This window comes from Electrophorus electricus, chromosome 7 (genome assembly GCF_041902795.1).
Source record: "Electrophorus electricus isolate QZ-2024a chromosome 7, ASM4190279v1, whole genome shotgun sequence".
Classification (NCBI taxonomy): Eukaryota; Metazoa; Chordata; class Actinopteri; order Gymnotiformes; family Gymnotidae; genus Electrophorus; species Electrophorus electricus.
In genome coordinates, this window is record NC_137503.1 from 27,422,501 (window position 1) to 27,450,033 (window position 27,533).

Genomic DNA, 27,533 nt, shown 5'->3' on the forward strand with positions numbered 1-27,533 from the left:
ACCCGAGAGACAGAGGAGCTGACAGGAAAACCCACAGGGAGAGGACAGGAAGAAAAAAGAAAACACCATAAAATTCAACAGAGGACTCCGTTAGGTTTCTAATGAAAACACTGAAAGCAATTAAGCAGAAAGTTTTGCTTCCTCCTGTGATTTGACCCCTGTATGTTCTGTGTTATCTATGATTTCCTCAGGACAAAACAAAAAACAAAAATGCCATTGCTGCTGCCGCTGCCTAAGCGCTGTGAGTGTCTATGAGGTGTTAATGATAATCCCAGCTGGTACTCAGACTAGTGCAGCAGGAGACACTCCTCTTTGCTTAGTACGTTCCAGGCACTCAAGGGTTAAACGCATCACGCAGCCTGACACACACTGGAGCAATTAAGACATGCCTATTCTAACCTCTTGACCTGTGTGTGTGGGGGGGGGGGTGAGGGGCGCAGCACAGCTGGGATATACAGGGAATAAGAGCCAGAGCCCTGATTCCTTCAAGGAGAGGTAAAAAAATGCGAAGGGTTATAACTGACACCAACACAATCCTCCACGCCTCAGAGCGTTGCTACAGCAACCAGCCCCCAGCTGCCTCATGGACAAGAGAGCCGTGTGGCGGAGTGGTGACCTGGCCAGACGTGCGCAGACAGCAGGCCCCGACCCAATCCATTTCAATCAGGAGTTAATGTTTCACTTTTTCATTACTTCTCCAATGCTCTCATCCCCCTCCCACTCAGGCTGCGAATGATAACAGCGCTATTAGCCCTATAGATCAATGTGTTTTTATTTTCTCCGGCCCACCTTGCCCCCCCACGACTGCCTCCTCCCACAGCCCGAGGACGTATTGGGTATCGGAAAAACTGAATTACTTTATCTCCCCTCCAGAGGGTGGGGGAGAGGTGGGGTGGGCTTGCTGCCCAGGAAAAGTTGATTTGCAGCTGCACAATAGCACGCCTTATCCTCCCATCTTCAGCCCTCACCCTCCACAGAATGAAGAGGCCAATCATAAAGGCAGCAACAGCAGAAGAGGAAGAAGAGGAAGACAAAAAGCAAAAAAAAAACACAAACAATTAGAGCTTTGCTGGATGAGGGTGAGGAGGTCAGAACTAGCCAGGAAGAGCAGAAGAGAGGAAAGCCTCCGCCCCTCTCCGCCAGTCTCCGCCCCTCTCCACCAGTCTCCACCCTCTCCCCCAGTCAATGCCAAACATCACCACCTCTCTTTATCTACCTATTACACTCATGCTCCTCCCCACCCCACAACACACACAGCCACACACATAGCCGGACAACCATTAGGGCCATTCTAATTGCTTCACCAGTGGCCCAGGCTGAAAGTCCCAGGAATATTCATTACATCCCTGTAAGTTGGTTACCTTACTCAACACCTTCATACACCTTCTGGTGCTCATGAATGTCACTAGAGGAGGTTTCCTCACATCACCTGGTCCATGCATCAAGGAATGTCGAGTGAGGAACTGTTGGGGTCAGATCACTCTAGGATGGGACGTGGATCCTTTCCCACACTGTTCCCCTTCCTCCACACACACACACACACACACACACACACACACACACTCCCATCATCATTCTCAAGCCTCTGGCAGGGCCTCCGGATATAGCACTACCAAACAAGGGTGCGCTTGTAGCCATGCTTTTAAATGGTTAGCTGGGTCTGTTATTTATGGGCAAGAGATGTAGCAGCCTTGTAGGAGCATGTCTGATGTTATTCTTATGAGCTGTGATGGCCTAATGAGTTTCCCAATATGCTCTATGATTCCCAGTAGTGTTAGATTATTTTGGGATTTTTTTCTTAGAAGGTGTGTGTATATTTTATATATATATATATATGGATTTTAATTAAGTTCCTCTTTATTAATGTTGTACAGTAAAAATCCCTCTGTTACTATAATAATTACCTTTGGTTACAAAGATTTTCCCAAAGCAAAGTTGGAGCTTTGGTCATCCTCTCTCCCCCACCTGAGTGAAAGAAGAGTATTGAATTAGTATCAGGAATGGGGTGGTTTTGGTTTGGACAATTACAATGCTCTCGACTGATCAATGGGAATGACGGATTCATTGACTAGTGTAAGGAGGTCGTCTGCTTAGCTCCATCTGTGCTGAGATCACAAATCATTTGGGTCGGCGAGCCAGAGTGGACACCTATGGATCCAGCTGCTCTAGTAAATTAGCTCCCTTCTCTCGCCACGGGAGCCGACGTTGTCAGAGCACCTGGACTTTCCAATGTGCGCCACTCTCTCCAGCTCCAGCCAAACCAAGTTTGACTTCTCTACTTTAATTGCTTTAATTGAGTTCATTTCAAAATTAACCTTGCTCAGGGTAGGAGTGGGCCTCTTGTTTTCGCCTATTGATTATACTGCGTTCTCTGCATGGTAAACCATAAAAGCTCTGCTCTCGCCTTGCAGTTTTACATACCTGCGTCAAAATCCTACCCACATAATTACACTTAATCATTTGAAATTGAATATTTAAGACAGAATTTACACTGCAATTTACACTCATCTGTTACATTAACTAACATTATATGAAGTTTCGAAAGGAACTCTTCCATGATCGCTAAAGCAACATGGTAGGCGACTGATTGTCCTGTTTTTCCTTTTTTTCTGCCACCCTCCGTTACAGCTTCGATACGACTCCCCCCTCACCTCAACGCCGGCAAAATCTTGCAGCAAAATCCACCTGGAGAGGAGAGAAGACTTCATTTATGAGGAACAGATGAAGTCCATGAAGAACTTCAAACTGAGATCTTGCTCTCCGAGAACTAAGGCATTCCCGGAGAGCCCTATGACAAGGACCCTCACAAGCATGGGCCAATTTGGCCGGATGGCTGTGAGGATTGTCAGGAGCCTGGCGGTGCAGAGCTCTGTGGAGTCTCTGCTCTTGTTAGTGCCCTCCAGCCTGCCGGCATAAACCCCCCGACCCCGGGTCTGCCGCCCTCAGACATCTGCAGTGATCCGTTTCACAGGACACCTCCGTGCTCTGGCAGCCTGATTAAGCTGGAAGGTCTCTATCGGTCACTGTCCACACAGGGACTGAGGATCCGTTACTCTGCCACACAGTGAGAAGCAGAAGAGAAAGTCTAATATGATTTGGCACATTTATATTTCAGCATTGCAGTTTTGCTCATTTTAAAATGAACATTTTTTTTTGGGGGGGGGGGGGGGGGGGGGGGGATAAACTTCCGTTCCTATCAGGGTTTGACATGTTTATTGATTAGCAATAAAACAATGGCAAAACTCACACTTCCCTTTCAAATCATGCCGCCTTCAATTCAAGATTTGTGGCTGCTAGGAGCCAGTATTTCTCTGCAAGTCTGAAGTAAAATATACCCAATCCTTTTGCTATCTCTGTCTGTTCAATAACCCCTGCTCAGCACATGACCAGGAACCATATAACTCCAAGTGACAGTTATGAATAACATGCAATCAAATGAAAGAATAATGCCTATAGTGGATTGGGAAACAATGAACATTAATAAACTGGGGCTTCAGCTATTGATCCCTCCATCTGGATTCGCTATGTATGATTCCTTGACTGTTTCTCTCTAATGAAACCAGAATAATGAGATGTGATATAGAGCGTCTAGAAGCACTGCTGGCTTAGGTCGTCTGGCCCTAATTTACTGACTCATGGAATCAGTGCTTGACCATTTTGCCATTTGGTGATTCATTTGTGTTCCCAGGAAATCAATAGCTCTGATTGTTAGGTTTACATGCAGCTGTTATTGTATTGGGGCAGAGATTAAAGGCATAGCTAGGTGTGAGGTGCATGAACAATGGCTCTTATTCCCTAAATTAGGTATTTTATCTATGTGTAGTCTTTGTAAATTATCACCAAGCTACTTAATGTGGACCAATTCTAACATGAATGACAGTAGGTGTGATAATCACAGGCCTTTTGAAATCACTTTAGCAAATTGTATTTCAGATAAAGGCAACAGCAACAGCCAATTAGACCACAAGTTCCGTGCAAAGTTGTCAGATTTATAGTGGCAAGGCTAAATCAGATCAAATGGAAATAAACTGTGATTAGTTCCTGCAGTGCAGCACACGGGGTCCTCTGCATTATACATTTACCATGTAAGTTACTGAAATAATAAAGACTGGAACGAGTATTTACCATCTTACAGAAGTGTCTGCACAGCTGGCTGCTTCCTACTTCTGATGTCTTTCTGTGGAAATCATACTCATTACAAAAAGCAGGTTATATTTATTGAGGTACATGTTGCAAATTTCTACACAAATTGTTAGCTCTGTTAGTGTATGTCCAGAAGGCAGCTATTCGAACAGACAGTGTGACAGCTAGGCATGAAGTGTGTGGAAGGACTGAAGTTGTGGGTAAGACTCTCACAGACATCAACAACCAACGGGAAGAAAAAGGTCAAAAATAATGCTGCTTTGCTCCTGTATCTTGACAGACCTACATTTGCATGCATAATCCCATACCATAAAAATATCCACCATATGTTTTACAATTAGGTTGAGCTTTCATCTAACATTTAGCTGCATGTATTTCACAAACAACTTAATGACGAGCATATGTCATGGCTTATTTAATGTGTAAGGTCTGTCAGCGTGTTCTCTGCGGACCATCACATGCCCCCACACGGGTCTGGCAGGTTTGCCGCGCCTCTTACATGTTGTACGTGTTTCAGCAGGTAAATGCTTTCCGGTCTTCTGTTACTAATTAGCTCTCTCTCCCTGTCACCCAGAAGCCTGTAAGGAAGACTCATATTAATTCTCTCAACACGCACAGACATGTGTAAACAGACACACACACACACACACACAAGGTAAGCAGAAGCAAGATAACCAAATGGGTTTGGTGATTAAGAAATGAATCATGTTCTTGCTTGGTGGTTTGAGGTCAGTGTAAATGTATCTATAATTAAGGGGCTTTTCTTTGCATCATTTGCATTACAATACTCAGAGGAGAGAAGCAGCAGAGGAGCACTAGAGTAGTTGGCTTCTTAAGCTCCGGGCTGATTACTGGGCTCATCTTAAGGCATTCTGTTCAGACGCTACTGCTCATTACTCAGTAGCTACACTGGAACTAATATGAAAAGTGTCTTTAGAAAAGCAAAGAATGAGATTCTGGACACACGAGCAGGTCCTGGGATTGGAAAAGGTTAAGTGGACTTCCAGGTGTGCTGCTCTTTCAGAGTGTCTTCTCACAGAGGCATCAGATTTCATAATTATAATCATAATCACTTTATTTGGCAAAGTATATTACACATACAAGGAATTTGTCTTGGTTTGTGCACACCTGTATGTAACGTACTAAACAGACCTGACAAGCATGCAGATTGTTAACATGTATTTAGCTAGAAAAAACAGAAGAAGCAAAGAACATTAAAAAAAGAGCCCTGCAGAGGAGCTAAGAGATGTGTGAATATCTCTACATGTGCATATATGGATACATGTCTGCTATATATGTCTGCGCCATACATATGCAGGTCGGAGCAGACATATCGATAAAACTATTAGCTAAAACATATTACAAAATGATATGAGCATTAGCAAAAATGTTCAGTTGTGCAGATAAGCATAAGCTGCAGAGAAGTAGCTGTAGCACAGTAGTTTGTTGGCTATCAAGTTTAAGGTTTAAAGTTTAAAACGAAAGTGCATTTATGCACTACTCTAACCACAACAGAATCCTAATACAGAATACTACAGAAAACCCTAGCCTTAACCCTAGTCCTAATTCTAGGCCTAATCTCTACAGAGATCATAAGCACATTCACGGTCTTATAATAAATCATCCAGAATTAACCTTCCAACTAATTTGATTATTTCGGGCTTTTATTACCATTTCCAGTGCTTGATATGTTTTCTTTTAATAGGGTCAATAAAATAATCGAAGGCTAGCAAAGGATGTCACCGTTTATTACATTATAACAGCTTTCTTAAAATGTAATGATCTATATTATGTTACAATGTAGAAAACTAACAGATTTTGTAGATCAAAAGTTGCTTGAGGGAATTGTGGTATCAAAGGAAATGGACACAAATAAACGAGAGAATATTAAAAGCACGCTCTTCTCCATGACTGAGTGAATAAAAGGGGTTGTGGTTGTTCTTATTAAAGCACGAAGACTGAAATCTCAGTTACCAATAACTGCTTTACAGCTTTGCCCTTTCGAGCAATCTTCCTTTTCAAAGCTTTTAAAACTTACTTTAAATTTACTTTTAAACTTAATTTCACTCTCTCGCCATAAAATCACTTATCTAGACCTAAATATCTGCTAAACAGAGAATAGGACAGGGTTACCATTATATATTAGATAATTATTATACAGCAGACAAACATTATAGAGAGATAGATATTTCTTTACATGTAATAATAGTAAGGTAAATCTTACAAAATGGCTTTTAAAATCTATAATGCATTAATGATCAGTAATGATAGTTATAAATCTGACACACTATTTTACAGCATCTAAACTCCACAACGGGCACAGCATGGCATGACCCTTCCCAAATTACCACTGTGTATTCTTATGCAGCATCATAGAGGAATTACTCCTGCTTCTAGCAAAGCCATTAGTTTGGGCATTACGCTCATCCATATCGTTTATTGGTGTGATGTAGCCTTCAATAATGTGTGGAAATTCAGCAACCAATGACTGTTTGAGAAGTGAAGCATCATTTAAGATGCGGATGCTGATGATGTAATCAACATACAATTTATTGACAGAGCGAGAGGCAATAACTAACTGGTGCATGTTTTTATAGGCTAAGAAATGCAACACAGCTTAAATGCCTGCCTTTATTAAGAGATACAACCCCAGACCTGATATATTATAAGCCTGCTTGTGGGTATGTGTGCACGCATGTGTGCGCAACATAAAATATGTGCATAGTGGTTTATGAGACTCAGCCTAAAAATGTAAACATTAACACAAATCTCTCTCTCTCTCTCTCTCTCTCTCTCTCTCTCTCTCTCTCTCTCTCTCTCTCTCTCTCTCTCTCTCTCTCTCTCTCTCTCTCTCTCTCTCTCTCTCTCTCTCTCTCTCTCTCTCTCTCTGTGTGTGTGTGTGTGTGTGTGTGTGTGTGTGTGTGTGTGTGTGTGTGTGTGTGTGTGTAGCTGAGGCAGTACATTTCATTGTAATGCTCTTCCAGACTGGAGGCAGGTGCTGCAGGTCCTCTGAGCAGCAGTTGACCCGCGGGTCCTGGGTTTTGCTGAGAGAGCTTTGGCTCTGGCAGCCCGCAGGTCCTGCTGTGGGCGTCCTGCTGCCTCTCCCCTGTAGCCTGCCTCTTCAAGCCCTTCATCTGCTCCTCACAAGACAATCGCTTCACTTGGAACAGATGGCGCTTAAGTGTACTACAGCTGCACGTTGCCTTTTGCAGCTATGATAAATATAAAACTCACTCACTATTTTATGCCAGGGTACAATTTTCTTAGACCTTGATATGATTAGATTATCTTATTGGGTCTATTGTGTAATCAGTACTATGTAGTGCTGATCTTAATAAGCCATTGCCAGCCTATTCATGCCAATGCTGAGGTGTCTCCAGGAGAAAACTGAAAGAGATCAACTCATCAGTGCTTACATCATCTCATAGTCCTGCATTAGCTGCCCTGGTACTCAAAACACCATTGGACAAAGCCCAGCCTCATACTTAACATGTTAATTGCTATTACATTTTGCAGTGCCTCAGTAAATTGTTCCCTGAGTGTGAGCACTGACATCCTGACCTATTGTAAATTTTAGTGTGATTTATTGGGAACATCTATAGCTCTGCTCTGCGCATAATAGTGCAGTTCTATGGCCTGTAATCATGAATATTTCAGAGGCCCAATTAGAGGGCCTCTTTGGAAAGACTGCAGTGTCGTGTGATTCCAGGACAAAGGCACTCTATAGGCCACCTACATCCAGGACAGATGTGCTCTATATTCCATCTACAGTAACAGAGACCAGGACAGAGGAGGTGTCAGAGAGTCCAGGACACAGGGCTTCTACATGCCATCTAGAGTCATAGAATCCTGGACAGAGGGGCTCTGTGGACCATCAGTCACAGAGTCCAGGACAGAGGGGCTCTATTCACCATCAGTCACAGAGTCCAGGACAGAGGGGCTCTATACACCATCAGTCACAGAGTCCAGGACAGAGGGGCTCTATACACCATCAATCACAGAGTCCAGGACAGAGGGGCTCTATTCACCATCAGTCACAGAGTCCAGGACAGAGGGGCTCTATTCACCATCAGTCACAGAGTCCAGGACAGAGGGGCTCTATACACCATCAGTCACAGAGTCCAGGACAGAGGGGCTCTATTCACCATCAGTCACAGAGTCCAGGACAGAGGGGCTCTATTCACCATCAGTCACAGTGTCTAGGAGAGAGGGGCTCTATGCACCCTCTGCAGTCACACAGTCTCAGACTGGGCTAGTTGTGCCAGCATTAGCCTCCCACCACACGTATCAGTCGCAAAGATTATAGGATGGAAATGATGGGCAGGAAATGTTTCCTCTGGTTAGAGAACATGATTTGTTCTGCACTCTCACATCTGTTTTCTTGAGCAAGACTGAAAAGTATGATTTCTGTTTCTTAATGGAATTAAAATTTAAATGTCAGCAGTTTTTTTTCCAAACACAGAGCTGAATTGGTGTTGTTCCGAAGGTTCTGGGGCCCAAGATAAGCAATCTTTGCACTAGCAGCTGTAGTTTTGTGTTTGTGTCTCTCTAGTTTGTGTTTTGTTCAGATCTTAAGATCTTTTGGTGAGTAAGGCAGAAACAGGTTAAACTCATTCACTAGGTTCAGTACATTTTGTTCAGTAGAAAGGTGCAGAATCATGTGTACTACTGACCATTGTAAGCTAGCGTGCTCCCACACTCCACTCTGCCAAACTGCAGACCCAAGTAGTTCTGTATCTCCACCAGGCTGCAAGGGTAATGCAGGCATGTTAGTGATGATCCTCTTCCTCATCATCATTATCCTCATTCAGCAGGGTCCTGACCATCGTGTACACCTGCGTGACAGTCAAACAGGCTGCGGATTGAACCACAATAGCTTTTTCAAATGGAACACACACAGGCATGCGTTTGACTCTCTCTCTCTCTCTCTCTCTCTCTCCTTGATGTTATGCTGATGAGAGTTTGCTGCCCACAGGGGCCCCGACTGGCCCGTTTGACCAAATTTCTCCTGTGAGGGTCGTTGGAAATTTGATTCAGAGTTCCCTGGGGAAATAAGAGAGGTGGAGTGAGGCTGGCTGGGTCCAGGTTACTGCACCGCTCGCAGCCACGGTGAGAGGCAGGGTGGGGAGCCAGTGACCCATCAGGCAAAGCAATATCCTCACCTCCCGTTAGGCTAAGCAATAATCTCACCAGAGGCACAAACAGAGCAGGCATGAGCCCATCTGCACCACTTGGGTTAAAGGCCCACTCGCTCCAAGCACTCGCTAAATACAACAGCTCCAGCCATTTATGAGCTACTGTCACTGGCTGGTCATCTGGGTGGCCCTTTATAATGTTTCTGCAGGCTATGGGGCTCTTGAAGTCATTGCACAGGACAGTGGGGCTCCATTATCACTGAATATGTGGTAAATATATTCTAAAATATCAAATAAATTCTCCTTTATATGGAACCAGTTAAAGACACTGGGACAAACATAAAGGTATTGTTTATCACTCAGATATCGCCTTGTTAAACATTAAGTGCTTGTGGATAAGAGTAGCTTCTCCAAAGATAAATAATTATAAAGCTTGTGTGTCCCCTACTTCAAGCTGTAGAATTGATCCAACCTGTACACGCGCTACAGCATGCATCTTTGGTTAACTTCAGGTTTACACTCCCTACTAATAATGCAAAGATTCCATGGGTTTCTGTTACCATCACTGTAGTCTTGAGGTCTTTTCTTATTTGAAGACAATGCCGGTAATATCTTTCTTTCTCCATTTAATTTTCTCAGCTCCTCCTGCATGTAGCATCAAAATAGATTGATGATGGGTGATAAAAGCAGAGACTTTGTGGGTGTGTTAATTATTATTCATGTAACCTCACAGCCAACGTGGCCAGGGTAGGATTTATAGCAGCCAGGCCTGGCATTGATACTGGAACGGGGGTCATCCGTGATGCGGACCAAAAGTGGGGGAATGGGAGACACTTTCCTTGTCCATTGTATTTTACTCCTCTTCACCCTGTGCCACAAGAGGTCTGTAACTGTCAAACCATCTGAGCTCAAAAAAAGCCAGCCACTTACATTCATTCACTCACTCTCACCCTCACACTCACCCTCACCCTCACCCTCACCCTCACACTCACTCTCACCCTCACCCTCACCCTCACCGTCACCCTCACTCTCACCGTCACCCTCACTCTCACCGTCACCCTCACCCTCACTCTCACCCTCACACTCACCCTCACCGTCACCCTCACTCTCACCGTCACCCTCACCCTCACCCTCACCCTCACTCTCACCCTCACCCTCACCCTCACTCTCACTCTCACCCTCACTCTCACTCTCACCCTCACTCTCACCCTCACCCTCACTCTCACCCTCACTCTCAGGGGCAGGTGTGGGGAGCTCAGAGAGGTGAGGAGGGATTAAAACTGGTCGGTCACAATCCTCAGCTATGACTCATGAATTCAGATGGTGAAAAGCCGGTGGGGTGTTTAAGTCGAACTGGCCTGCCAGGGCTAGGAGGGGAGGCGGAGGCAGCCTGGCTGGCACTAATGGATTCTTTTGATCTGGATCTTCCCTGCCGATGAAAGCCTTCCTCATCAGATTCGCATATCTTTCTCATCCCAGCCACACACACCTGTCACCTCTCCATTTTCTTTCAATGACCCTTTTACAAGAATAGCGAAGAATTTCATCTAACAGCCACAACGTTAATCTCTATAAGGTACCTTTTATTGCCTTCCATTGCTTGGCTCTAACTCCTCAGCCTGGCCTCTAGATGTTGCCTCTTTAGCACTGCAAAACTACTGCCCTCTTGTGGATGGCACAGGATGGCAGTATCACCCTATACTATACCTGCCCAGATACAAGAGGATCTGGAAATGTGCCAGCCTCAGAGTTCAGTGAACTGGGTCACTCCATCTCCTAGAAGTTGAACAGTAGGTAAGATCTGTTTAACCCCTGGCACATGAGTGTGCAGCCCCCAACACCCCATCCCCCAAATAAACAGGGAGGAAAGAAAAGTTGAGGCGGCTGATCAGGCAGACAGGCATGTGAGCAAAGTGTCCATAAATAATGTAGGACACTGCGGGAAGACCTCCATCAACCCGAGACTCTGCGGAGTTTAGTCATCCTGGAAAAGCTGTGAGCACTCCACAGCGGGCTGTTTCAGAAACAACCAGCACAGGGAAAGAGGCTGAGAGAGCAAGAGAAACAGGTGAGTGAGGGCGAGGCACAGAGACGCGACTGGGGGAAGGAGCGAGGAACGGGGATGCGAGATGGGAGGAGAGAAGAAATTGAGAAGAAGAGGAGATGTAGAGGAGAAAGATGGGGGGCGGAGTGCAGGGAGGCAGAAGGGCTGATTTAGCTCCTGTTGAAGCGCTGGGATGGCGCTGGGGGTTAAAAGAGCAAAGTGTGATGGATACGATCTCATTAGAATGGGCAAGTGAGGCTTTAATTTCCTGAACATGTTCCATCTTTATTAATGTCAAGAGCAGCAGGTAGTCAATTGCATTAGGGCTTCGATCACTGCCTGTGCATGCTCCAATGACAAACATCAAGCAAGGGCATTGTTCTGAAGGAGATCATCGTGGACATCACAAGAGTGAATTACAAACACATCACAGGTCAAAACTAGAACAGAGAAATTACCCTCCAACAGTTCCTGAATTAGCTACAGGATCAGACCTGGGGTCTGGGAATTGCAGCTTCATTACAAACACTGCAAGTCATTAACACAACAGCGAAGACTTCAGTCGGCACATTTGTGATCTCTGCTAACACAAATGCAGGGTAGCAGGCACTGGTCGCAGGGTATGGAGAAGTGTTCTACCAGCAGCTCTAAATATGAACCTCTGCATATGGTCATCTGAACTCAACATTAGCAAGTCCAATCACAGGTGTCTCAAAACCATCTAGCAGCGAGATACAAATAAATCTTGTTAACCACCACTTATCAAATGAAAAATCTTAAAACGCATTGTGTTGGGCCTGATGGAACTGGAAGCACCTTGAGATGTCCTGACACTTCCTGACACACCGCTACGCTCTGTGAAGGGTGAGAGCTTTTAAGGACATCGGCGGGGAGTGTCCACGCGAACCCATCCTGCCGGAACACAGAAAGGGTCTCCCTGAGACGTGGGCAGCCGGTTAAATCTACATGCTTTACAGCACTTGTCAGTTCAGTTGATGGCTATGCAGTTACTCCTGCAGGCATGAAGAGAGGCCAAACACGCGGATGCATATCTAATAGCGCAGCTCACAAATCACCAGCACAAGCACACCCAGTCGGCTTCCTCGCAAGGAGCAAGGTGGGATGTCGGGAAGCAAGTGGTGGTCACCTGGATGACTTCATTTTCATGTGCCTTGGAGTTTTTCAATCTGGAAGTATAAACTATTCATCTAGGAAAAGGAATAGTCAGACAGCCATCGAATATACCCACAAACCCTCACATTCTACAGAAGGTTCGAAGCCTGTGATTTAAATAGCCTGTGATTTAAAAAAGTCCTTTCAAATCAACAGTGCATTTACGCAACCTCATTTCTGTCGGTACGTCACTGCAAAAGGCTTTTAGCTTCCCTTCAGGGCACCATCTTGTATAGTAGGAAAAAAGTTTAGCAAAGAGGCTTTCTGACAGCATTTCTGTGAGGGAAACTGAAGCTGAAAAGTAAGGAAGGATGGGCAGGGAGCTTTCGGCGAGCTTTTGGTGAGGGTGGACAGCAGTCCCAAGGGAGGCTGGTCGCCTCCTGGAGCACCCTTCACTGATGAAGCACAACCATAAAGCCTTCATCATAAATATGCATTGCACCAGCTATAGCGCCAGCGAGAGGGACGAAGGACGTTCTCGCTGCTACTGTGGAGCTCTCATACACATGCAGCTACTCCCGAGGCCAGAAGACGATTCCTGACACCTTAATGTGCTTTATCCATATTCTGTTCCTGCTGAAGCAGAAATAAAATTGTCAAAGGCACGCTTTAATTATTTATAATTCGCCAGTCATCGCTAAGGTTACTGGATCTGCACATGCCACACGTTTTCAGGGTCCCATAAATGCGGCTGCAGCCTTTACATATATACATATGTTCCAGCAGGCCACACAGTGAGAGTGCAATTTGAGTAATTTGCGTCCCGCTGGAACACCTGACAAACCTGACCTCCAGCCTTGCGACACTGAGCAGACGTCCCACAGAGCAAGGTCAGAGGTCAAGTCCAAGCCCAGGCTCTGAGAGCGTTTGAGGTGGCCAGGCTGTACAGCGCTGCACTAATGGCAGTCCTGGCCTCTTTCAGTGAGACACTACAGCAGGAGCGGTACTTTATGGAGAAAACAGACGACCCCCCGACCCTGCAGGCTGAAAAGGAGAAGTGTTTGTGTCTTTTCAATAGCTGTGAAATTCTGAGAAGAAAACTACTCAAATGTACTTGAGAATTTAAAAGGATTTTTTAATAAGGCTAAATATACCTTAATACTTAGTCTCAAAAACTTTAATTAGTGAGAAAGCATTGTGCTAAATGTCAAAAAATAATTGAGAGCTAGAGTTGTTAGTGCAATACTTTTTCATGTTGATACAAAAGGGCATTTCAAAAGGTTAAGGGGAGTCATAACAGATTTTCTGATTTATATTTAGAAAACTGTTTTTACCTCAGAAATTCTTTGGAGAAGGAAATTTAGATGTATCTTCTTTCAACTCAAACACTTTCAGGTTCATCAGGGGGAAAAATAAATGTCATCGTCAGCGGTGTGCTAGTTTTCCTAGATCATGGCGGAGATGAGCTGGATGAGGAGGGCTTTAAGGAAGGGATCTGTTAACGACGGTTCCCGTGCTGCCGTTCTGTGCGCACTCTTCAGCTTTCATTCAGACATTACGAATCCCACTTGCTGAATGTCGTCAGGGACTACAAGCCTCCATTTAAAGATCAACGATTCACAGCGCACCAAAAGAAAGACCGATCATGAAACCTCAGCTAGGGGCAGGGACCACCGAGAGCCGCTTGTCTTATCAGTCAACTCCTGGGTGAGTAAAAGGCATTAGATTATTCATCTTACAAACTATGGCCAAGCATTAATAATGGCTGCCAATGCACTCTCCCTTTCTTCCTGAGAGGGTCTTCAGTTTATAGAGGACCATTAAGAGGGGAACAATAGGCAAGCGCAGTGTACTGGTAAAAGTAGTTGCATTCAGCACCCCTGCAGTGGGTCTGGGGAGGTCTCTGCTGTGTTTGGACACCTGTTTGCATTTGGCTTTCCCCACTGAGAGAGCAAGACCTATTGTATCTGACCACCCACACGGCCAGAGAAACCGGGCCATGCGGTGCAAGAGCGCCGCCTACGTCAGCGCACTGCTATTGATGTAAAAGCCTCTCCGAGACAGGCAAATGCATCTAAATGAGACGCTGGTAGCCAGAATGCAAGGGCAAATCGTGTCTGTGTTTGTGAGGGACAAGTTTAGTGCTTTAAAGATGCATTGCGTCTGAATCTGAAGTCTGGTTATTGGGTGTCCTGCACACTTCACCGGGTCATATATTAAAACCCCAAAAAGAGATCAATACAGCCTTGCTCAAGGTAAACACACTTTAATTATTGCACATGACAAAGGAAGTATTGAATTTCCTTTGACCCAAACACTGCACTGACACCCGCCTCCCAAGAGAGGCTGGACTATCAGAGCATGCCTTGGGTGTGTGTGAGTGTGTGTGTGGGAGAGAGAGAGAGAAAGAAAAAGACAAGAGATCAGAGAAGCCAACGTCTCTTGAATCTCTGCCGTCCCTTCTGTGGGCCTCTCTCTACGTCAAAGATCCATCTCTAATTCTTCATGGCAGCTATCGAATCAGTGGCATCATTCAGTCCTTTAGTCCTGTAGGGGTTTTAATTAGCTTGGGTGGATCTCCTCGGGGCCCGTGTTGTCAAACACACTCTGTCTTATCTGTGAGGTAAGCCATTAAAAAAGTGTGCTGTTTAAGTGCTTTCTGATGTCAGCGCTCCCTCCAACTCACTCATCAGTGGTTAAAGGGCTCTCTCACTCAGCCATGGCATCAAGTACATAAAAAGGTAGGCTGAGATTAAAATTTGGCCCAATTCATATCCGCAATCAATGGAGCTGAATAAAATAAACGCCCTCTATCCGAGGGACTTCCATCCTGACTATTTAGCATCATATATTCAATCAATCTCATATTACATGAGACCAAAGTCAATATCATCCACACACAAAAAAACATGAACTCAGCAATTGATCCGCTCCGCAGCACCTAAATCAAATCCATGCCTGCGCGACCTACCAGCAGCTCGCAAGCCGGAGCAGAGCTCTCCCCAGCCTACGGTTATCCGTACACGACCCCTGCCGATGCCCTTAACCTCTCGCCTCGCCTCGCCTCCCCGCGTCAGCACTCTGCCTGTGGGCCTCCGCAGGACTCCGCCGGGAGGAGGAGACGCAATTTATGGAGGCGGCTTTAGGCGCGGCCGCTGGCGTTGCCGTCTCGTCGCGAGCACCTCTGTTGTTACCTGTAGGAGAGTCACGGGTGTGCTTAAAATGTCAAACGGCCATCTTGGCGTGTTCGTTTTTGGTGCTCCAAATCTTGGCAGCTGGAGCGTTACCAACAAAATTTAGAAACCAATTTGACTGCAGCCATACCGTAACTGTACGCAGGATAAAAAGGCCCACTCGATCCATCAGGCAGGTTAGGACATTTAAATTATGAGACCCTCGGCAGTGTGAAGGCACATGCTGTCCAATTACTGAGCAGGACACACATTTCCCAGCGTTATTACAGTCCTGGCACACCAGCCCCGTTGCTCACCATGGCTCCAGGTCTGTACGGTTCTGCAGGTGAACTTAGCAGCACCATGCCCCAGACAGCTTTGGTGACATTCTCTGCACTCGTCTCCAAATGAATGCAATTTATAGCTCATTGTCATCAACAAGCATAACGCAGGCCTCAGCTTTCCCCGAGACCCTCGAGCAGCCTGATAAAAGCTAATGCCAAGACTCCTAGCTCTCTTGTCAGCGATGGGCCTAATTGACAGGCGGTGGAAGTGCCCAATGGGGAGAGAACAATGAGCTCTGATGGGTGGGAGCAGCACAGCCAGGTTCCTGCTGCAGTTTCCGAGGCGTTGGTGGAACTGGAGGCGCATTAAACAAAACTCAGAGAGAAGCTAAGCAGTTTCTCTAACTGCCAGCAGCTAATTAGTGTGTTAGAAAGTGGCCTTTAATTTTCACAATGTCATAAAATAATGGGCCAGTCTTCCCAAGATTATATTATAGCTCATGACATCCAGTGTAAAGCATTGGGGAGACAGCCATACCACCCAGCGAGCTGTAATGTTAATGACCTGATATAAAACACAACCGTGCACTATAATTTTCATGTCTCCTCCATACACATGCATATGATACCAGACAAGCTGACACTTTTTTCTTTCCTGTGCGCTAGACCATGTTAGACATATACAATAGGAGTTACGGTGATAAGAAACATTCAAATCTACCTTATGAGACTATTTACGCTCAATTGATGCTGTTGTAATTAAGAAATGGCGCACAATGGCATTCCCCATAACTTCATATTTTAAAGTATGCCTGACAGTCAGTAGCAGGCAACATTTTATGTGCCATGAGGGTTGCTTTGTAATGCTGGTTCATGATTCCAGGGACTGAGTCTCTGACTCGTTTTGGAGGTAAACGCATTAGCGGCCTTCATTTTCTGCTTCATTAGACCTCATATGATTTAATGAGCGGAAATGTGAGCACACTATATTTTGTGCCATTAACTAGCATTTGGTTAGTCATGTTTCTTGGTTAATTGATTCGGCTCAATTTTAATCGGCAAATTCATTCATTCACCATTAGATTCTAGAGTTTTTGGTGCGGTTTTTCCTCCCGGTCTACATAGATTTGCTGAACTAGTTGTGCTCTGCGAACCACACAAAAAATAAAAAGATAATTTTTGAAGAACGTCTATTCCCTGAAACTAGCCAAAGAGGCCTGAACTGCAATTCCCTGGTCCAACCACATAAAATAAGCAGATTACTGATGTTGAAAACACAGTTTTGTGTTGGCTGTAATGCATGGTGCAGTCCCCGTTTCTCTTAAATGAACTGCCCTTCCTCGTTACCTCCATTTGGCTGGAACATTAACACTCCGATTTCTTTACGTTCTACAACACGAACATTGAGAAAGAAAGGCGGAATAAGGAACAAAAAGAAAGGAGGGTTTTATGTGAGCTGCCTGAAAGGCAGGATTCTTGTGCTCCATACTCTGAGGGGTAGAGCAGGTTCTGTTACACTGGAAATGGGTTTGGGGTGGGGGGGGGGTGTATTTGGAGGGGTTTTAATGCCAAACTGAGTTAGATAGGGAACGCTCTGTCGGAGAGAGCGTGCGTGGAATGATGAACTATATATGAAGTTAATCTCAGCGCGTCTCGCAGGCCTTGATGGCTGCCCGTGGGAAAATAAGCAAAGTGTGGTGGTGGTGGACAAGCGTGACATGCCGCACCCCCTCCCATTCCTGCGACACTGCCCTGGTGCGGTGCACCAAGGAGCCAACAGCCCCGCCAGCGTAGCTAACGACCGCCAAGCCCCGCGGCCCGAGAGGTGCGAGCAGGACAGGTGAGCAGGAGAAAAGGAGCGCTCACATGCAGAAAGTGGAGCGGGTGTTAAGGGACGATGCATGGCAAGGAGGCGCCTTATGCTGGGAGAACGTCTTCTAGCGGAGTTCCGATGATCAGAGGTGCTGAAAGCATGGGGATTTCTCATAGCAGAAATGAATTAGCGGAGGTGGCACCTGGAACACCCCAGCCTGATAAACAGTGTGGGGAGCAGCTCTTCATCAGTGTTCTCTCTTCACCTCTCTCGCGCTCTCTCTCACTCGCCCCCTCTCGCGCTCTCTCTCGCTCCTGTCTCACGTGCACACCTGTGATTTACACAATGATTAAAATCCCAACAGGAGTGAAGGGCATCATCATCAGGTCATCACTGTGGGCTGTGTGAGTGATATACCACGCAGGAGACCGCGAGGAGCAGTTTTACCGTGACGCGCGGGGGTCCCGGCGCACGCGCGCGAGTGCAGAATTTACGGCGCGCCGTGACGACTGAACGCGCGTTTCCTGCGCGTCGTCAATCAGGGTGTTTTATGAAAGATATCAGCAGACCGCCGCTGTCACACTAAATTCCCGGGTCAGTGATCACAGGCTTGATGGCTTTTGAAGGAGAGAGTGCTGGAAGTCTTGCAGGCTGCACTCCCAGGGCCTGCGTAGAAAGGGCCCTGGTATTATAAAAGCAGGAGAGAGCCGAGAGCTTGCTCAGGTGCAAAGCAGTAACTCAGGGAGTGCTGTCAATGGCAGCCCGCAGGCGGAGGGCAGCCGTAAATCCAGTTTGTTATGAGGGAATAAATGAAAGAGCATAAGGTGGGTGACCGCTGACATTTTCATTGGAGAGAGGTTGCCGAGTGGACTACAGTAATGTCTCTTTTACTGAGGGAAAGAACAAGGCCAAACATGAAATAGACTGTTAGGAGATTTCGCTTTACTGAGCATTTTTACAGTCTGAAGCTTGGATTTCGACTATGGCTTAACATAGGAAAATGCCATAAATCTGTAAAATAAATAAATACATTTTAAAGAAACAAAAAAAATTCTCTTATTAATATTCTTGTTTATTATTGAGTTATTAACCAATAAAAATAAATAAATACTGCTTTTACAAGCGTATTTCACACCTGACTAAGGCAGAAAAAGGACTTTCCTCGACGAAGAATGGCTCCCCAGTGGCAGTGTGATTTAATCCAAAATTAAGCCTAATTTGATCTTGAAATCTCCCAGAAACGGGTAATACTCAGGGTAATACTCAAGGGTCTTCTTCATAAAGCACTCTACACTAACTCCTAATTCCTTTAAAACATCAGTACCAGAGCATTACATGCAGAAAGCTCTGACCACGGAGCTCTGTTTCTACATGAAGGGGCTCCAATTCTCTCTGGGCCAGCGAGTACTTCCTCGTATGCCCTGGCCAGTGTGCCGAGCAGAGCGAAGCTGGCGAGAGATAATGGAAGGTGAGTGGCGCGAGAATCACAAGTGCGCCTGTCTCCATCGTCTCAGCTAACACACAGCCCTCTGTCTCGGCAGCAGATACGTGCCAGCGTCTGCCGTGAAGTGCCACTCGGTGAAGGTGACCTTCGCGAAGGCTCCTCCTCATGCGGCGCAGGCATGGAGAGGCAGCAGCCGGGCCCATGAAGGCAGATTATGCTGCTCTACTTTCAACTGTCGCTTTCTTGTCTATCGGCGCGGCCTGCACGGGATAACAGACCAACGTGTGTCATCAGAAGAGATCTACACGCTGCAGGGAACGTCTGAGGCGGAGCCTCTTAGAGGACACGTGAGAGAATTGTGAGCTTGCTCAAGGCCAGACAGCATAAGAAAGTGACTAAAACTTGTAATGTTTATTTTATGTCACGAAACATAAGACTAAATTTCAAAGGGCATGAACATATCAGTGCCCACCAGAAACACAGGAAGCATATTTGATCAGATTTCCATGAAAATGCATGCTGCGTCAAAACCTGCAGGAACCAAAACAAATGCATTTCAAAACCGGCTCCATCAGAAAGAGAAGCACGCTGCACAGAATAAACAGCACTTCCATTCGGAATTCAATACTTTTGGCTTTGCATGAATGAGTGCACTGATAATAAACGTAATACACCTCCTCTCAGGCAAAACTAAATCACAATATATTCTGATCTTAGTTGAATAAGAACAATACATTTTGCAGACCTAGTTATGAGCACTGGGAATGTGTTCACATATGCATCAGACGGAAAGGGAAAAAAACAAACATCACTTGCAGCGGCGATGTCAATGTCACCTGCTAAATAAATTAGCGTCAGCTCCCTGACGGCGTGGACAGGTTCGTTACCCGAGCGCGTGCAGTGGGCGGTGTGAAAGGAGCAAGCTGGCGAGGGTGTGGGTCAGCTCCGACACGCCTAACGCCTCGGCGAGGAGTCTGGAGAGTAATGAGCCACTAGATGTTTGATGAGCAGCGGGGTAACGCCACTAGCCCCCACGCTCACTTCCCAAAGGAGCAGCCTCGGCGACTGGGGCCGTCGGCAGCCTCTGACGGGCTGCAAGCTTGATTAAAGTTGACCTTGAGCATGGAAGGTGGGGATGGGGAGGGGGTCTGTTCCCAGCTCCAGACCCTGCCGGAAAACAGCGCTGGACGTGTGAGGGGTAATTGCGGTGGAAAAGAGTAAAGTAAATCAATGGGGTCGATCGATGGAGATTTAATTTTTTTTCCATCGCTAATTCCTGTTGAAGAGGGATGGGCCGGGCGATTGATCAAGCACCCCAGTGAGGTATTGGCAGATTTCATGTTATTAATTGAGGAGAAATGCTCAGCTGACTGACTGATGAATCAGCTGGTATCATTAAACGTGAATAAAATGACTGGGTGGAAGAGAAAGCAGGGTGAACTGTTAACCTTGTGCAGAACACAAACATAAAGAAAAGCTCAGGTCAGGGCGGGGTGGGGATGTGCTGCTGCAGCACAGCACTTCATCACTGAATCCCTCATTGGAAAAGCACAGTGATGTTTCACTTTAGAAATCTAACAAAGCACAAATTAATCAATCATTCATAAGTGTCAGGTTTGACAAGACAGCTACTAAATTGGTTCAGTGGTATTAATATATATAGTTATACAAATAAATATAACAAGGAAGCTGATTTTTGCACAAGTTTGCACAGTTTAATGTATTCATATACCTGTTGCTCGGTCATCACATGGGGTCTCTGCAGCTGCAGGCCAAGAGCTACACTGCCATCTGGCGCGTGAGTGTACGTGAGATGGATGCAGCCTGCAGGCCGCGTTCTCCCCGTGGAGACGCTGTTTGACCTCTGCATAAGGGAGAACAGCTCACCTAAACTAGTAATACGACAATTACATTTGCTAAACTGAAACTGCTTTTTGTATGAGGACAAAGGACCCTGGGCGCATGCTGCAGCTGACGTTGCTTGAGCCGACTGCGTCCAAAGACACTGGCTGGGGAGAGCCAGTCTCGGAGTGAGCCGCACCAGAATCCCGCTACTCCGCCTCTTCCTCCACCACCCTGGCCTTCGCCTAGAAACACAGCCCATCCTCTCACAAGCCTCCGATAACGGCACCGTGCGTTCCTCAAAACGCACACTCTTATTCCTTATGATACCGGTTCGGTCCGGGTTCGGGGGGCCCCGGTTCCTTGACTTGCTTGCCTGTGCGGAGCATGTCGGAGCATGCTGGAGGAGTCACCTGATCGATGGACAGGTCCACCTGGAGCCTGCCATCCTCCGGCACCTCTGCAGCTCCCGTGCTCTCCTCCCGAGGCTTCCCGGCTTTGAACGTGCTGTCTTATGTGGAGAGGCCATTCATCACCATTAGCACTGCCTGCTGCCATTCAACTAGCAAGTCACCCGGTGAGTGATCCTCTTACCAGCCAAACTGCCCCACCCCCCACCACACACACTCTTCTACCTTTTTTTTTTTTTTCAGCCAACGAAGGGAATCAATGAGCCCGTCACGCTAGCTGTACGTCCACGCCCTGTGAATGACTGACGCCCCTAAGGGTGTTCACACCCAGCACACTGAGTTCCACTAATCTTTCTGCTCCGCGTTCCCTGTAAAGCTGCTACTTTCCTTTTTGCCATTCACACTCTAGACTCAATTCGTTTGAATACGACTGACAGACCTCTGATGCCTGTGGTAACAGCAGAGGCCTGAGGAGTGACTGGACCAAACGGGCGCGCAAAAGGTGTGTGATCTGTTCTCTACTGCCTCCGGCTGCAGGAGCTCTGAAGTGACAGTGCCGCTGAAAGCAGGTGGAATATGGGAATGGCCAAATGGGTTTTCTAGCAATCTCCAGAGTGGCCATGGCAGCATGTCAGTCAGCAGGCTGCGATGAATGGGGGAGAGGGACTCTGAAGGAGTCAATGTTTTCCCATACAATGTCAGATAAACTAACATTAGCTACTGCAGGTAAATCTAACATAAGCCGATTCCCCTGGTGGGTCAGGATTATTTTTTATGTTGCAAATCCAGGCAAAATAAACAAACTGTACAGATGAGATCACGCACACCTTCATGCAAAGGCTTAACCAGAAAGACCTTGTGATTTACACTACAATGCAAGTGACATGGCCAAACATCCATCAGAGGTGTCACGGATTTTGTATTGTCTTTAGAAATAGAGCAGTGCTAGAGAGGCTTGGGACGCGTCACAAAGTCTCACTGTGTGACCCGAACAATCTTTAGTCTAACGTAGTTATGAGGAGATGAAAGACTGGTGACGGCGCCCACATCCGTCACAAAGGCCGAGAAGAGACAGGCAGAGGATGAGAGAGCCTTCCCTGACAAGGTTGAAACCACTCCCAGCAAGTGCTGAATTCATTTATGAACCCATTTGAGGTTGAGCGGGGCAAATATTCACCTGGGCGCAAACCTCCTGCTGCCTCCTCTGTGGCAGGTGGCTGCTGCCCCGTGATCTAGCTCTTTGTTGTACACACACACACCTACCCCCTGACGGTAAGAGATGGGGAGGTTTGAAGACGCGCCTCCACTGCTTGGCTGCTCTCCTTGCAGGCTTGGCATAGAACAGAGAGTCAGCGTGGAGGCTGGGATCTGCAAACTACATCAAAATACATTAGACAGTTGGGACAAACTAAAAAGTCAACGCATGCATGCACCCGCACACACACGCACCCGCATAAAACTCGGTGCATAGCCAAAGCCATTTCTATGTACTTCGCTTAAAGATAAAAAGTTCACTCTACTGTAATAATGTGTTAATCATGAGTAGGTGAAACTATATCAAAACTACAAATCCCTTTTGAAACGCATCAGAAATGCTTTAATTGACAAAATGTACAAAACATTTGGTCTTCCCGAAAATCTGTGCATCACCATCGTGAATAACCTGAAATGTACCATATGTTGGGATTTTACAGAAGGCAGGTGCAAAACATAGGCAACAGAGTGTAGTGTTGGGTCCTACAGTGTACCTGTGTGCATATGACCAGGGGCATGCTTGGAGGAATCACGCTCTAGTCTCCCAGTGCTAAGCACCCTACCAATGTCCTGAACATTTCTGCTAATTCAAATGTCAATAGATCCTCCGCTGCCATATCCAATCTTCTCCAAGTGGAAAACTAGGTGCTCCACACCTCTGCAGAGAACCCTCGTACTGAACGCATATGAGCAGTCACTGTGCCCATGCAAAAAATCTGTTCAGGCATGTGCCAAACTATGTCTGAATCTATGCAATCTGGGCATCTTACCACTGTATAAAAGCATACTGAATGTTTTTAGGGTGTCATTTTATTCTGGGTACTTCATAATACAACAACACCCATCTTTGTGGTGTTGTGCAATATTTTCACCCTCTTGTCGTCAATAACTAATTACTCAAAAGCAATTCAATTAAATACAAGCATGCAGATGTAACTAAAACACATGTAACCAAATCAGTATAACTGTTATTGGACAAGGGACATTGTCTTGGAAATGGCCTTAAACCGAAGCCGGGTACCAGCCCCGCAACATGAGAACAGCGTCGGTGCGCGGCGCCCAAGTTCAACAGCAAATAAATGGCATTTGCCGGCAGCTCCTGTTTTCTTCTGCGCACGCTGCTGGTGTTGGTCAGGCACTGATAAGCTGGGCTTTTCCCTGGGGGACTCGGCCTGGCACTGCCTCCGTCTGCTTCCAATACATCTCATGTGCAGCCAATCAATCACAGGCAAGCGCCGCAAACTAATCATTTATTGATGGCACGGAGCAGCCATGAATTTCTAATAGCATTCGTCTTATTTAACAGCGCAGATCAAACAGAGAAAATCCAAACACGCTGAAGGGAAAGGGAGGGGTGAGATAGTTCCTCGGAATATCGCTCTTTCTGTCAGCCAGCCACCGCGTAGTGATGGAGAAGGCTGCCGAACGAGAGGCAAAGACAAGGTGAAGAGTGGGAGTCAGAGGGGCTGTGGGTAGGCACCACCTGAAATTCATGGCTTACATATCAAATTTGTGTATTAAAGGGTGGTGTGCGTGTGTGTGTGTGGGGGGGGGGGGGTCACCTCTCTTCTCCATCGTTGTGCTTTGACTCATGGCTACAAGGCTCACGGGTTTGTGAGGGGTGAACTGATCGGTCATTGAATGGTAAAGCTTTAGCACACTCATTCAAATCAGTGACCCAGGATTAGCTGAGAAATTTGGACAGACTGTATCTGAAATGTCCAAACACTGATTTGCTGTGAGTGGGCCCCATGATCCTGGTTCAGACACAGGTCTGGAGTGTGTAATACACATCAGTGTGTACCAAATCCACTACCTCAAAGTCTCGCAACAAAATATTATGAACATCTTTGACCAACAGATGTTCATCTCTAGTGATATAACTGACTGATGGATAGTGTTTTTTGAGTCACCCACTGCATTCAAACAGTACAGTGCAACAGTATTATACATGTTGTTAAGCTCTCATCAACTCATTGTCAAGGCCTTTAATGAGTTAAATCAAGTGGACCAGTGTGTATCACAGCTGTACACACTGATTTAACTCAAACCGCTGTGTTCCGCACACATGCCATCACATCGGATGCACCCGTATGAACGAAGCACACGGCGGGACAACGGAGGGTTGAGCTGCTGCTTGGTCTTGTTCGAGAGAGACGCGGTGGCACAAGGAGCAGACACTATGCCAGCATGACTCAGGGTGGACCTCAATTACAGCCTGCCAAGACCACAGGCTGACAAGCCTGGCCACAGCATGCGAGATGTGCAGCTGCTTGGTTTGGGGGGGATGGAGTGGCCAGACGTGCACATGCCGCTCTCTCAGATTACCTGAGCTGCTGGAGTGGAGTTTGCTGGGCCTCTGTTGCCCCCTGCTGGTGAGCACTGGAAACACCAACCCTAAACTCAGTGCAGTCATTTCACAATACAAGGCAAGTGCATTAGTGGCCATCACAGTTCATGGAATAATCTAAAGATAGCCTGAACATTTACTGGCTAAATGTAATAGCCCACGCATCTCAACTCCCTGTGAGTCTATTCAACTTTACTATTCTGAGTCAGAAAACATCTAACTGAAGCAAATATATATATTTTTGGGTTACCTCAATATAAGTATCAAGCATAAACCATACTTATAAATTAAAATACTGAAGTTCCACATGATCTTGGATCCTCATTATAATCAGTTCAACAATGTCTGCATTAACACCTCCATCTCCATATGCATACTAAAACATTCCAAACAAGTTAACGAAGCATGGACTCATTTACTCAGCAATAGAAGAATGTCAAAAAAACAGGTCTGTTTCTAGTGAGGGTGGCCGCAATGAGCCATAAGGTGCCATGTTAATAGAGATGCATCAGGTATTTTACATCGACCTTTCCACAGACCAAAGAAGCTGATTGCACGATTTACTCCCCTTCAGTCATTTCAGCACTGTGCAAGACACACTTATCTTCATCCACCGCAAGAAGCCCTGGAATAAGGACAATGTGTGTGTGTGTGTATGGTGCATGAATGAGCATCACGCACTGTAATTAATCACAGTACAGCTTGTTTCACTCCAGAGAAATGAGGGATGTCCGCTGCTGTCTCAATCTCCACATGGTCAATCTGTTCAAGGACATCTGATTCTCCACATGCTCAAAGCAGCATGGATGTGTCATTACACCACTTCCATCTTCCGATAACGTATTTGCAATTTTAAAAAAGGCTTTAAAACTGTTTGACTAATTTAATCGCCTTTAATCATGAATATGTTAAATAAAGCTGTGCTTCTGGAACCCTACAAGAGCAAGTAACCCTTCATCACAGCATAGTGGAAATAAGTTCCTGCTCCTCACACTTCTTACCTTGGTTGAACTGCATGTGCTTCATGAAAGAAAACTTCACTCTGTAAAGCTTCTCGGCTTAACGAAAATGACTGTAAAGAGATGAGAACTATAGTAGACCCTCAGCTTCCCCTCCCAGCCGGCACTGAGGGAGAAATATGAAACCATAAAGCATGAGGCTGTATGTGGTATCCAGCCAAGCTTGCCTGCCAGCTCGTTACCTCATAGAAGAAGCCATTATTACATTAGGACACATTCAATAGCACCATTTATCACCCATGAGAATGCAATTATTAGGTTGAACAGACTATATTGTAATAACTGCTGTACCTGACACTGCCTTATCTATTGCATGATAATGATTTGGCAAAAACTAACAGCAACACATAAAATTAAGTATCAAACTTTTTCCTTCAGCACAGCTTCAGTATGTCTGGAATGCAAATGAAATAAATCCTGAACTGTGTATAGTCAGACATTGGGCCATTCTTCAACGAAGAACACCTCCAAGGAGGCTGAAATCTACTCCCTGCTCTACGAATTTTCCAGTGCAATGATGTTGAGATCAGGCAATTGGTGAAGGCCATGGTATGCCAGCTGAGGCCAGCTGTGTCCACATCATTTCACTCCTGCTTTCTGTAGCTGCCCACCTACGAGGTCAAAAAATAGATCTGCATTCATCCATCAAGACTCGTGGAAGACAAGCATAAAAACCCTTGTCCATTCTGGCAATCGCTCCCGCACAATTGAACAATCTCACGTTGCCAGCCAACCTTCCGTAAAATAGCAGCGGCGTGGCCTACCGAGTCATGGCGGAGCACCTTGCTGTGTGAACCTCCGTTGTCTTCAGGGAAATCCCAAGCATGATGGTACAAACTGATCGGACTCTGGCTAGGCAAGATGTCTGCGTTTAAATTAACATATTCGCCTATCGTCTTCACTAGAACTAGCTCGATCTTACTACTATGAAGATACGGGATACTGGGAGCTTATTCATAGCGTCTACGTCGCTTGTTAATGATTTTAAAAATATGCAAAAATACTTAAAAACAGTCACTTTCGGCTTTTTCATATTATTCCCCCGCCCTTATACCGTAGAAGGATGAGGTAATGCAATATCACCTAGCTTTAACGCCGTTAGAGACTAGGACCTAGCCACTGAATGCATTTCCTACTTGGAGGTTTTGCACATATTTCGCGCATGACTTGATGGGGCCTAGGAATATCGCGGATATAGTTATATGGATTAAAAGAATTTTCGATGCAAAGAATTAGCATCGATGATTTTAAGTAATCGTGTTACTCGAGATTCTCGAGGAATCGTTTCAGCCCTACTCTGGACAATGGTGTCTGCTAAATGCAGTAAATGTATGCATTTGACTTCATTCTGCTGTTTCTCTCTCTCTCTCTCTCTCTCACTCTCATTTATTTATATATATATATATATATATATATATATATATATATAAATAAATGAGAGAGAGAGAGAGAGAGAAAATGGAATATAGAGAATATACAGGATAAGGTTTAAAAATGGCCTCATATTTC

General features: G+C 45.8%; 1 protein-coding gene and 1 long non-coding RNA gene across 3 annotated transcripts in view; one reads left to right on the forward strand and one right to left on the reverse strand.

The window, feature by feature from the left end:
• LOC145658739 (uncharacterized) overlaps positions 1 to 2,751 on the forward strand; it is a 14,858-nt gene extending 12,107 nt beyond the window's left edge. For both annotated transcript variants that reach the window (XR_014124557.1, XR_014124558.1), the window contains exon 5: positions 2,629 to 2,751. This is a non-coding gene — a long non-coding RNA (uncharacterized LOC145658739). The remainder of the gene's footprint in view (positions 1 to 2,628) is intronic.
• The window catches only part of allc (allantoicase), a 61,462-nt gene that overhangs the window by 28,086 nt on the left and 5,843 nt on the right, over positions 1 to 27,533 (reverse strand). The window contains exons 15-23 of the mRNA XM_026999033.3: positions 22,579 to 26,635; positions 8,817 to 8,978; positions 4,643 to 4,721; positions 4,126 to 4,177; positions 2,808 to 3,054; positions 2,526 to 2,685; positions 1,905 to 1,965; positions 858 to 1,523; positions 1 to 18 (exon numbers count right to left, since the gene is read on the reverse strand). The exon at positions 1 to 18 is cut by the window's left edge and continues 110 nt beyond it. The gene's annotated coding sequence lies outside the window, so the exon portion shown is untranslated. The remainder of the gene's footprint in view (positions 19 to 857; positions 1,524 to 1,904; positions 1,966 to 2,525; positions 2,686 to 2,807; positions 3,055 to 4,125; positions 4,178 to 4,642; positions 4,722 to 8,816; positions 8,979 to 22,578; positions 26,636 to 27,533) is intronic.